This window comes from Vitis riparia, chromosome 2 (genome assembly GCF_004353265.1).
Source record: "Vitis riparia cultivar Riparia Gloire de Montpellier isolate 1030 chromosome 2, EGFV_Vit.rip_1.0, whole genome shotgun sequence".
In the NCBI taxonomy this organism is placed as follows: domain Eukaryota; kingdom Viridiplantae; phylum Streptophyta; class Magnoliopsida; order Vitales; family Vitaceae; genus Vitis; species Vitis riparia.
This window is the reverse complement of record NC_048432.1, coordinates 4835005-4846952: the sequence shown is the minus strand read 5'-3', so window position 1 is coordinate 4846952 and position 11948 is coordinate 4835005.

Genomic DNA, 11948 nt, shown 5'->3' with positions numbered 1-11948 from the left:
CTCTCGGAGCCTTTTTATAATTATTATTATTCTACCTTTTTTTTTCCCCCAAACCCACATCCAAATCTACAATGAATATGACTCGGACCCCCACTCATACAACGGGTTTGGATCTCAAGAAAGGTCACATTCCATTGAAATGGAGAAATTTATTTTCACATGTAAAAGTAACCTCCACTTTTTAAAAGCATATAATAACATTTTTTGTTAACAAATATTTAGTATGACATACACTTTGAGATGAATTGTTAATAGGTTCTCAAAATTCCCTCGTATATGCTAAATAACCGTGTGGCATTTGCATGGTTTTAAAAACCAGATTAAATCGATCAGTCCTGATAACCATCAAGAAACACAACAACATAAATGCACCAATTAAGCTCCAAGATAATTAGACAGTTAAGAAGTCTCAAACTGAAAAGTTGTTAGTAGAAGAAACTATTACCATAAGTTGTTAGGAATTGTTAGCAACTTTATCTGTCTATAAACCTAAGGTTATGTTTGGTTCCCGAAAAATATTAAGGAAAGAAAAAAAATGCAAAGGAAAATGATTTTTTTATGTTTGGTTGTCCTATGAAAAATATAAAAGAAAATCAAATATAATTAAAACTAATTAAAAACTTATATATTTTAAAATTATTTAATCTTTATATTAATGAGTTAAAATAAATAAAACGAGTTTGAAGTAAAAAATAAAAATAACTTATCAACTTTTAATCCATTTTTTATTTTTCTTCACTTTTTCTTTCTTTCTATTTTTCCTTTGTATTTTCTTTCCCTTGCATTTTCCTTCAAATTTTCTGAGAACCAAACATAGCCTAAAGATCAATGACAAAAAGTAATGTGTGGATTTTCTCTTTCAAATTGGTCCATCAAGATTTCTCTCATGGTATCAGAGCAAAGGTTCTGCTTTCAATTTTCGTCTGCATCAAGAAATTAAAGATAAATTATTCCTCTTTTCTTTCTCAGTCTTTCCTACAAAATATGGCAGCTTCCATTCATTCTTCCAACCAGCAAATTGGTGTAACACCTATAGCCTCTACAACAATAAATGTTCTTCATCAGGTATTAAATCATTCCCTACCAATCAAATTAGATAGGACTAATTACATACTCGAGCGAACACAAATGGAGAATATTGTGTTTGCAAATGGTTTCGAAGATCATGTTGAAGGTCTGAAACCTTGTCCACCGAAGGAGACAAGTTCCGGGGACATCAATCTAGAATTCATACAGTGGAGAAGGTATGATAGGATGATACTCAGTTGGCTCTATTTCTCACTCACACAAGAAATAATGGGCTAGATAATTGGCCACCAAACTTCTCATGCGGCATGGTCCTCCTTAGAGAAAATGCACACATTACTTTCTGTTCTTGATCTTTTAGGTTTATATACAAATAAAGTTGCTAATAGTTCCTAACAGCTTATGGTAATAGTTTTTTTTACTAACAACTTTTTAGTTTGAGATTTCTCAACCGTCTAACCATCTTGGAGTTTAACTGGTGCATATATGTTGTTGTGTTTCTTGATGATTATCTATATATAAACCTAAAAGATCAATAACAAAAAGTAATGTGTTGATTTTCTCTTTCAAACTACTCCTTAAGATTTCTCTCAGGTCTGACCGTTGGTCAGTCTTGGTTTTAGTTTGGTTCGATGAGTTGAATTGATTAAGGGTTGAATCGACATCGGACCAGGTGAACCGACGATCGAACCGGTGAATCAAATGAACCAATTGGTTCTCTTCAAACCAAACCCTTTTTAATTACCCCTTCCCCCCTCATCAAAACGTTGACGAAACCTTGCCCCTCTCCCTACTCTAGCTTTTGACTGAACCACTCTCCCTACAGCAAATCCATTTTTTTTGTGGTTGTTAGCTATGAGTTTATTAAATATTACTAATAAATTTTTATGGTTCAAATCCATTTTTTTGTAATTGTTAGTTGTTAGCTATGGCTCAAATCCATTCATTAGTTTAACGCTCTAAGTTTTTAGTTTTGAACTTTAACATTTAATATATTTATATTTTATGTTTAATATTTAATGTTTTAATTTTTTGTTGATTTATAATTTTTCTGATTAAAATTTATTATCCCTCATTTATTTATTGCATATTGAAATTTCAATTTATTGAAATTTTTGTTGATTCATTTATTGCAATTAAAATTTGAATCATTTCCATATTTTATTTATTTATTTATTATTATTATATATAATATTTATGACATCTCTGGTTCGACCACTGTTCGACTATTGATCCGACCAATAAACCGTGAATTAGTAACTTTTCTGATTCAATGACCAGTTTGGTTAAGAAAATATTGGACATTTGTTATCCCTTGTGTCATGTGGACAAAAAAAACAAATCAAAACTCCTCTTAATTTCTCCGGTTTCTCCCATTCAAACCCACAAGACCCTATCTTAGTTCCTCGTATCCCGTTATCTCATGCTCTTCCATATTTTTTTCTCCCACATAAATCCTAACCTCAATATTCAAGAGCTTTCAACTCATTCTACCTCCTAAACTGTCATATGAACAATAAACCTAACAATGATTTGGCACACTCAATCTATTTCCATTTTTTTTAAAGTTCAAATCTATAATTAAGAGGTAACTTCTTTGTGCCATTTTTATTTTCTTGATTGTCAATTTGTTTTTAGTAGTTTGTTTGGATCTCGTGAGTGATAGGGATGGACTTTAAAGATTCTCACCTAATGACATACTTTTATACCCCTTATTACATTTATGCATGGATATTCTGAAGGATGTTTTGAGTCTTTCACCCTAGAGTGCTTTTTCTTTCTTTCTTTAGGGACCTTCACCCAAGGATTGTTCATCTTTATTACTTTTTACAAGGTCACTTATTGTGCCTTAAATTTGAATTTACAGTGTCTTCAATACTTCTACATGTTGCTCAAGTTGCATATGCAGGTGAGTTTCCAAGTATAACAATATATATCATGACAAAGAATGTATATCAATCATGAGCCACAAATCTTAACATTTCAATCAATATCCTTTTAATTTAGTCATTACATATGATTAGAATTTTTCTTAATTGTAAATACTTTAGCATATTAACTACTTTTACAACTATCATCAGCCACAAATCTCAATATTTCAATCAATATCCTTTTTATTTAGTCATTACATATGATTAAAATTTTTCTTGACAATAAATACTTCAACATATTAACTACTTTTACAACTCATACGTAATTCAAAAATTATCATTTACATAACTAGTTTTGGTTCAAAGAATCATAAACCAAAAAAAAAAAAAAGAGTTTTTAAAATAGCAACTTCTTTACCCATTCAACAACTTGACTAGTACTTTAAATTCTAGCTCTTCTCTTGATTTTCCTTCAATTGAAATTTTAAGTTTTTGAGAAAATAGAGGAAATTTTAGTGTTTCCCCTTACACGCTTAAGGCTACTCATTAAATAGACATGTCTCTAAGCTAGTAGTTAACTCATCTCAAGTTGCTACCAAGTGTCACACAATTAGTCGTCCTAAGTATCACCAAATTACCTTCTCCTCACACTTGTTCCATCATTTTTTAAATTAGTCTTGAGATGACAAATGACTTCTACACTGGCCATTAAAATGTAGAAAGGTTGTTCTCACCAACAAAATCAAGTAAGTAGTTGTTGTTAGCTTAAGTGCTATTGTAACTAGCAACTCTCTTATAGAGGATTTCCACTATTATGGTCCACCAACAAATTATTCTATAGTTGGTTAATTAACATGTTAATTGCTTAGCTAATAAGCTTCCTTAAATAACCAATTGAACCAATAATTGAGTCATTAATCCTCATTAAAAGGCTAAGTAATCAAGCTAATAATCTCATTTTATATAAATGCAAGTCATTACATTGTATCCTCATTAAAATAAATTTTGTCCTTAAGTCCATTCTCATCAGCAAAAGACATCCCTTATTGCCTAATGAGAAGAGTTATCATTGTCATGAGATTTTTGAGGTAGCAAGGTGGTTTGACAAGATGAGAAAGATTGCCTCCCCTTATAATAAGAACATTGGGAAAAACCCCTCATCCACCTCTAGCCATGAAGAACAATAGCTTCTTTAGAGGGTTAAAAAAGGAGAAGGGTAGTGAAGGAGGATGGGTTAAAGTTGAACATGGTATTTCTACACTTTCATTGTTGCTTCCCACTAGCCATGAAGAACTTTCCACAAGATCTATGGACTACATGATGGCTACTATCATTGGTTTATAAGACTTTTACAACAATTGATAGGAGAGTTATACTACATTTGAGCAAAGAATCTTTGAAGAGTCATGACGTGTGCATGCCAACCATGACATCCTTTTGTAAGTAGTGAAGTCTAGTAAACTATGACATAATAAGTTTAACATGTCAATATCAAGATTAAGCTTAAGAGTACACAAAATGATAATGTGGTCTTTAATATCAGGTAGCCTCATGGACTTATGGACATGAAGATTGCTATTGAAGGGAACAAGGAGACACTGAAGAAGACATAAGAGGAGGAAGGAGGACATCTAGATGTACACTAATTTGGAGTCATTTTTTTTTTACTTTTATGACTATAGTTGGATGCAAATGATCTCTTTTGTTATTTATTTTCTTTTAGGATTGGTCATTTTTATTTTTTTTTAGGACATGTTTAACTTATATTTAGTGTGTTTTATTTTGTTTAGGATAATTTATTTTTCCTAAAACTCTATGATACTCTCATGATTATCTCTACATTTTTCTATCTATTGAGTTTAGGTTTTAAATAATCTACTAATATGCACTATTTTCTCTTGTCTTTGTTTTAATTACTTTTTTTTCTCTTTTTTTCTTTTATCCTTGTATGATTCTTCCATTATTTATTTTCTTTCTTTTTTTCCTTCTCATGTATATGATTAAATAGTTCAACACTATGAATACCTTAATATCCTTTAATTCAAAGTATGAGGTCCAAAATCTTAAGTACAAGAACACTTGTGCAATGGAGGCAACTTTACACCTGTGTAGTGGGGAAGGTTCTTTAAGTATTAAAATTTTGGGAAAAGCTTGAAGATTGGGTCCTTGAAGTGTTCAATTCTTGTCTTGAGGCCAATGGTAAACTTGTTTTGAATGAAATTACCTTGTAAGGACCTTTCTTGTAAAATAAGCACTATTAGTGTCTATAAGTAGTGTATATTCTCTATAGTACACATATACTTGGCTTTTGTTTTATTTTGCCACTATAGTTTGCTAGTGGCTACTAATAGATTGGTTAGAAAGTGTGATTTAAGCCACATAATGTATGACAATTGAAAAAAAATATATTTAAGTATAATCTAACCTTAAACATACACAACAAATAGTTGGTTTTGAGCTACCCCAAGCCAACCTCCATTTTTAGTTGGGAAATTTATATAACCATACACCAAGGGGCAAAAATTTGCTTTTTAGAAACTTTGCTTTTTTACTTTTGAAGGTTAGTGGATTTTGGGGAAAATAAATGTTTTTTCATACACTGTAATAGTAATGTTAAGACTTTTCCAAAAATACCCTCTTGTACTTTGACAGCTCTCCTAGTTGGATCACCCACTAGGAAAAGTCATGTAAGCAAGGTCCAAGTTAGCTACCCACTAAAGCTGATGACATGACTCATGTACATGTCACCATCCAACTAGACACTCCATATGGATTGATTTTTTAAAAAATATTTACCCCTAAATGTCTTTTTCTCTCTTCAACCAAACCCTAACACCAAAAACCCATGTTCTTTTTTTTTTTCGTTCACAGGCACAACCCATCACAAGGCGAAACAATCCATAAAAAATCTAGTAGCTTCTCAATTCACCATAACCCATCAACCCCAAAGGAACCTCCAAACATGATCCTTTATTTTGTTTCTCCTCCATCACCATAAGGAAGATGACATCATCATTTTCCCACCAAACATCAATTTGAAAACAAAAGTCCAAGTGTGAACCCCCTAACAAAGCCTAGGTTGATAAATAACCCCTTTCCTTCTTCTCATTTTAGCATCGACAAGTCATTTCTTCCTTTCTTATAATTCCTATTTTACTTTTACGTTGAAGAAGGAGAAAGAAAACAATTGAGAGAAAGAGGAAACGAAGTATATAAATATTGTAGTTGCATTTAACTTTTAAAGCAAGGGTTTTTTCAGGTGATATATGTATTTTATTAAATTTTGTAATAACTATTTATTTTGATTTGTCATTTTGATTCTTTGAGATTTGAATACTATCATAGTTATGTGATTGGTGGAAATTTATGATTTAAACTTGATTACATTAAATATTTGTACATGTTGAATGTTCATTTATATTGTATCTAATTTTATATTTTAATTTATATAGGGTTTATTTGAAATGAAATATGGTTTAAAATTTGATAAATGATGGGAAAATGAGATGGTGGTAAGCTATATTGATTTTGTTTTATTTTCTGGATAGTTGTGTTTGTGTTGTATATGGTTGTTGGGAAGAATATGAAAAAGAGAAGAAAAATATGACTATTAAATGAGAAGGGAATATAATTTTTAAGAATGTTCGAACAATTTTTTTTGTTTAATGTTGTTTATATGAGATTCGAGATGTTTTGTTGTTTAGTGTTGTTTATATGGGATTCCAAAATGAGTAGGTTGAGTGATTTTTTATAGTTGTTAATTGGTGAATTTAATGCATGGGAAAAGAATTCATGTTTAGTCATGAGTAGATGAGTATAAATTTTAAAAATGATTAGGAGTAAAGTTTGAATAAATTTCTTCATAAAAGTTTTGAATTTGTAATGAATGAGAGTTGAATTGAAGAAGAAAATAAAACAAATATAGTAAAGCAGACATGGATTTATGTGGGAATTAGGGAAAATAATAGTGGAGCCTTAGGTGCAAATCTAATGGTCATAGCCACAAATATGAAATTTGTTTTGTTTATATGTGCGTAGTGGTCAAGGTAGGGGTCTACCCTTGGATGAAGGGGTTGATAGTAATTCATGTAATGACATTTGGATGAAATAATTGTTTTCGTAAGAGGTTGTAGTAAGTGAATTAGAGGTTGACCCATTTGTTTGGAGGTAAGCCCTTAGTTGTAAACATTGTTGTGGTCTAATCTAGGTAGTAGGCAAAGTAAATGAAAACTTATTGTTTCAAGGGCTAACTCGAAGACAAGGGCATTAGCACAATTTGGCTTGAAGAGTTACAAAAACAATGGTTGGCCCATGAATTGAGAGGTTCACTTCCCAACTTATATAACACAGCAAATTACTACCAAATAAAATAGAATAATTGCATTGCTTAATGTTAAGTATATGTTATGCATGTCCATATTTACAACATTAATTGTAGACCATGAAATGATGGTCATAGGTGTGATAATAAGTTTTGTTATAAGTAATTTGGTTTAGGTAGTGTTATTAAGAAATTAGTTAATTGTTTTAGCTTAACTAAAGGTTCATGTTTCTAAACAGGGGCTGCACATGATCGAGTACCATTTAAATGGATCCAAGTAATACAATTTATTGTTATCTACACATTGGGAGGGAGCTAGTAAAGGGTGAACATGGCAGTGTGGAATATATGGGTGGGAGACAAGAGGGTATAAGTTTAAAACTATTAATGACATATAATGATTTTGTTTCAAGGATTTGTAGGAAAATAAGCATTGATATAGTGGGACCAACATTTTCGTACAGTCTCCCGTTTGATCTATATGCACTTCAACCATTGAAAAATGATGAAGACTTGACAAATATGTTTCAATTTAGTGATCGATTTGCAAGTGTATATATATGTTTAGCATCAACAGTTGAAGACAATGAAACAGTTGAGAATGGAGGACAAATGTAAGTTATATCAAAAGAATATCGAATCTTAAATGATTTCATGTATTTATTTATTTTTTAATATTTATGTTTATTCATTAGATGATAAATTGATAAATAAACATATTTATAATGTAGATTGAACGAAACAATGGTAGGGTCTAACTCACTGGTCCAATATTCAGGAAGAGATGTTGATATTAGAATGCAATCTCGAGGATTTCATCAAAGATGTGCTGAATCACATGTTGGTCCACTAGAGTCAAGTTGTTTTGAGAGTACAATATTTGGTAGTGGACATACCTTCTCAACTACAAATGACTTTCAGGATGCAATATATATCATGTCAGTAGGAGACCGTTTTAGATATAAGTTCAAGAGAACTTGTCATAAGCATATGATTGTAATATGTGTTGTTGAAGGATGCCCTTGGAAAGTAACTGCTTGTGCTGTTGAGAGAACAAAAATAGTTTAGGTGCATACATTTAGAAATGAACATAACCACTCTCTAGAAGATATGTCAGTTTCCGAACCAGCAGTCATTGTAATCGAGCCATAGCTATGATTAATGATGTTATTCGTTCAAATCTAGATTACTTGCCCCATCAAATATGTAAAGATTTTCATCGACAATACAAAATGCAATTGAATTATTGCCAGGCATAGAACTTGAAAGAAAAGGCTAAAGAATGAATTCATGGTGTGCCCCAATGTTCATATAAGTTGTTGCCTTGGTTGTGGACAAGGTTTATTGAAACAAATCCAGGGACGATTGCTAGATATAAATGTTCAGATGATGGTCATTTCATGCAATTGTTTGTTGTCTTTTCAGTGTCAATACATGAGTTTAAAATGGGGTGTCGGCCTATTATATCAATAGATTCATCCTACATGAGTGGGCCATACAAGGGTACTTTATTTTTAACTTCTTCGTATGATGTTGACGATGGCATGTTTCCACTTGCTTATGGATTATTTAACTCCAAGAATTACGAGGATTGACTTTGGTTCTTAGAGAAATTGAAGATGGTCATAGGTGAAAGAGAGGTTATAATAATATCTTATAGGCACCAATGGATTATTTGTAGTGTTTTAGAGGTATTTGACAGTGAAAACCATGCACATTGCTATCGTCACATTAAAGAAAACTTCAGTAGCTTTCTAACAAAGCGGATCACTAAAGGGAGGAAATGGAAGGAAAATGCTTTGCAAATGCTTGATTCTATCACTTATGCTAGGTGAGATTGTGATTATGAGGTTCCAATGGATACTTTAAGGACATTTAATCATGATTTGGCAAAGTGGGTTGAAGAAAATAACCCTCAACATTGGGCAATCTCTAAATTTAAGAAGATGCGTTGGGATAAGATGACAAGTAATCTGGTTGAGTTTTTCAATTATTGGTGAAGACATGAATGACACCATAACATTTGTGTTTTCTTCATTGAGCATATGGATAAGTTAGGATCTCTTTTAGTTGAGCACAAAAATGGACTTGTAAAATGGAATGGGTGCATTGGTCCTAAAACAGAAGAAAATATTGCATTGAATGTTGCAAAAGGTGAAAATTATAGAGCTTTGACCCAAAATGCAACATTTAAAAAAAAATTCCATAAACTAAACCAATTTTGAAAATAATGCCCAATCTAGTGCGCCTAGGCCATGTAGATTGCCGCATCATAAAACCGTAGTCACCAACTACGGTTTTGAATCCTTTACCTTTTTCGTCCCTTTCCCAATTAGGTTTTTTCCTTTCCCATTTAGCTTTCTTCCATTCCCAGTTAGCTTTCTTTCCTTTAGGGTTTCGTCCTTCTCGTTGCATCCTTGGCTCAAATTCAAAATTTGGAAGTCATTGGTCAGGTAAGATTTATGAGTTTTTCAGGTTATCTTAAATTTTAATTTTTTTTTTGTTTTTGTAAATCTGTTTGGTTTTCACGTTGTTGTTGTTGTAGATGTGTTTGGTTTCTATTTGGTAAATATGTGTTTGATTTTATTTTGATTATGAGCTTAGTAAAAAGAAAATGGTTTTTTTGGTAAAGAAAACGGATATGGAATGGGGGGCCAGTATGGATTTTTTTTTTGTTAAAGATACCAAAAATGGAGGGGACCATTGTAAAAAAACTCCAAAAAAGCGGTGATTTTTGTTATAGGAATAGAAAACAATAGGAGTACTCTACTTTTCAAGGGCTAGATTTATCTTAAGCTAGGAGATTGAAGGTGTGGGGTCAATTTCTACATCATTCTCCAAATTCTGGGAATGTTTGGTTGTCGAGAAAATAGAGGAAAGTAAAAAAAATAGTCCAAAGATGACAAATCCTAAAAAAAAAAAAACAAACAAATAAATAAAATAAAATTCTTTTAGTTTTTTTTTTTTGATAGTCATCATTATAGCATATAAAATTGTTGTTTCTGTTCCTTGTTTGCTTGTTGGAGTACGGTACATCATAAAGATATATTACCCCTTGTTGGAGTTGTTACAAGAGAAAAAAATGGACTATAAAAGATGAAGTGCATATAGATGGAAAACTAAACTATAAAGGGTAAAGAACTCCATTTGGTTGCTGAGAAAAACAGAGGAGATGAAGAAATATACATTAGTTTTCAGTTTTCCTTTTTTTATCCTCCTCCTCTTATAAACCTTCTATAAACTGAGGAATAGAAGAAACCCCCAAAGAAGAAGAAAACTATATTATCTTCAACCTTGTGCTTATCCACAGCTAGCAGAGCCAGAAAATGGTTGACATGTTGGGAGATGCTTGTAGGCTGGTGAAATATGAGGGACATTAACTTTTTTTAACTGGGATTTTAAGAGACCACTTCCCTGTGCTACAACCATTTCTATTATTCCTTTAATAGCAATAATTGCCTTTTCGTAGTTATTTTTAGGATGACATAAGTTTAATTTCCAATCAAATGATGAAGTTCATCAATAGAATGGTTTAGTTCTATGCATTTTTTTTTAAGACTGAAAGTTATGAGTAGATTTAATGCCATTACTTTAAGTGTTCAACTCTGAATATAGAACATGAGATCATACCCACTTAACATTGGGTTTATAAGAAATTCGCCAAATATTTAATATTGATAGGATGAGATAGTTTCATTATAAGATCTATTAGAAGGTAGTTAAAGATACATTGAGTTTAATTGTGAATAATTGATCAAAGCAATTAAGATTCATAATTTGAGATTTTAATGGATTTAAATTTAAAGTTAAATTAAATGTCAATTTAGATGAAATTTTAAGGTCTTCAAACTAACTTGATAAATTATAGATCTTATTGACTTTTTAATGTCGAAATTGATTTCTACTGAATTCGAAATCCAAGTATTTTTTTCATTAATATATTTTGTTCTAATTTTGATCAATTTCATTTTTTCATTAATCAAATATCGACTTTTATGTTGGCATCAATTTTATTAAAATTAAAACATTTATCTATGATTATATTTGTATCATAGATAATTATTTAAATAAAAAACCATGAATAATGAGTTTTCCCGTCCCCCATTCAATTACTCAAGCTGCAATATTGCACAACTAGAGCTTGCATTTAGCAATAGGAAAGCTGAACTTACATGTTGTAAACTTCATAGAATTGTTGATTAGATTTGCAAATATTTGAACAACTGTAGTAGAGTCTCCTTGAACTAACTTTGGCATATCATCTACAAAATAAGTATAGAAACCAATAACAAATAAAAAACAGATATTAGAAGACAAATGATCATTTTATTGAACTGGTTACCTCACTTGTTTCAGATTTATTATTAGAGTTGTGGTGGAGGGCTTCATACAATGAATATTATTGTCATACTTGAGAGATCTAGAACAATCTCCATATTGTGGTTAATACACTGCATAGAGAACATATCGACGAGTTTTTCAAGTTCTCATCCCAAGTCAAATTCAGCATCTTCTAAAATAGTTTTGGTCTAATCACTTTTTGGTATTTATTGGGCATATTTGTTAGTTCCAAACTATTTTTAAAAATTTACTCATTAATTGATCTAATACATTATTTGAAGTTCATTTGTTTAGTTTAAAAATTTATAAAAAAATATAATGAAGTGTAGAGAAGAAACAATATTCATTTGAACTAGTTTTAGTTTGTAATTTTTAGTGGTAATTGGATT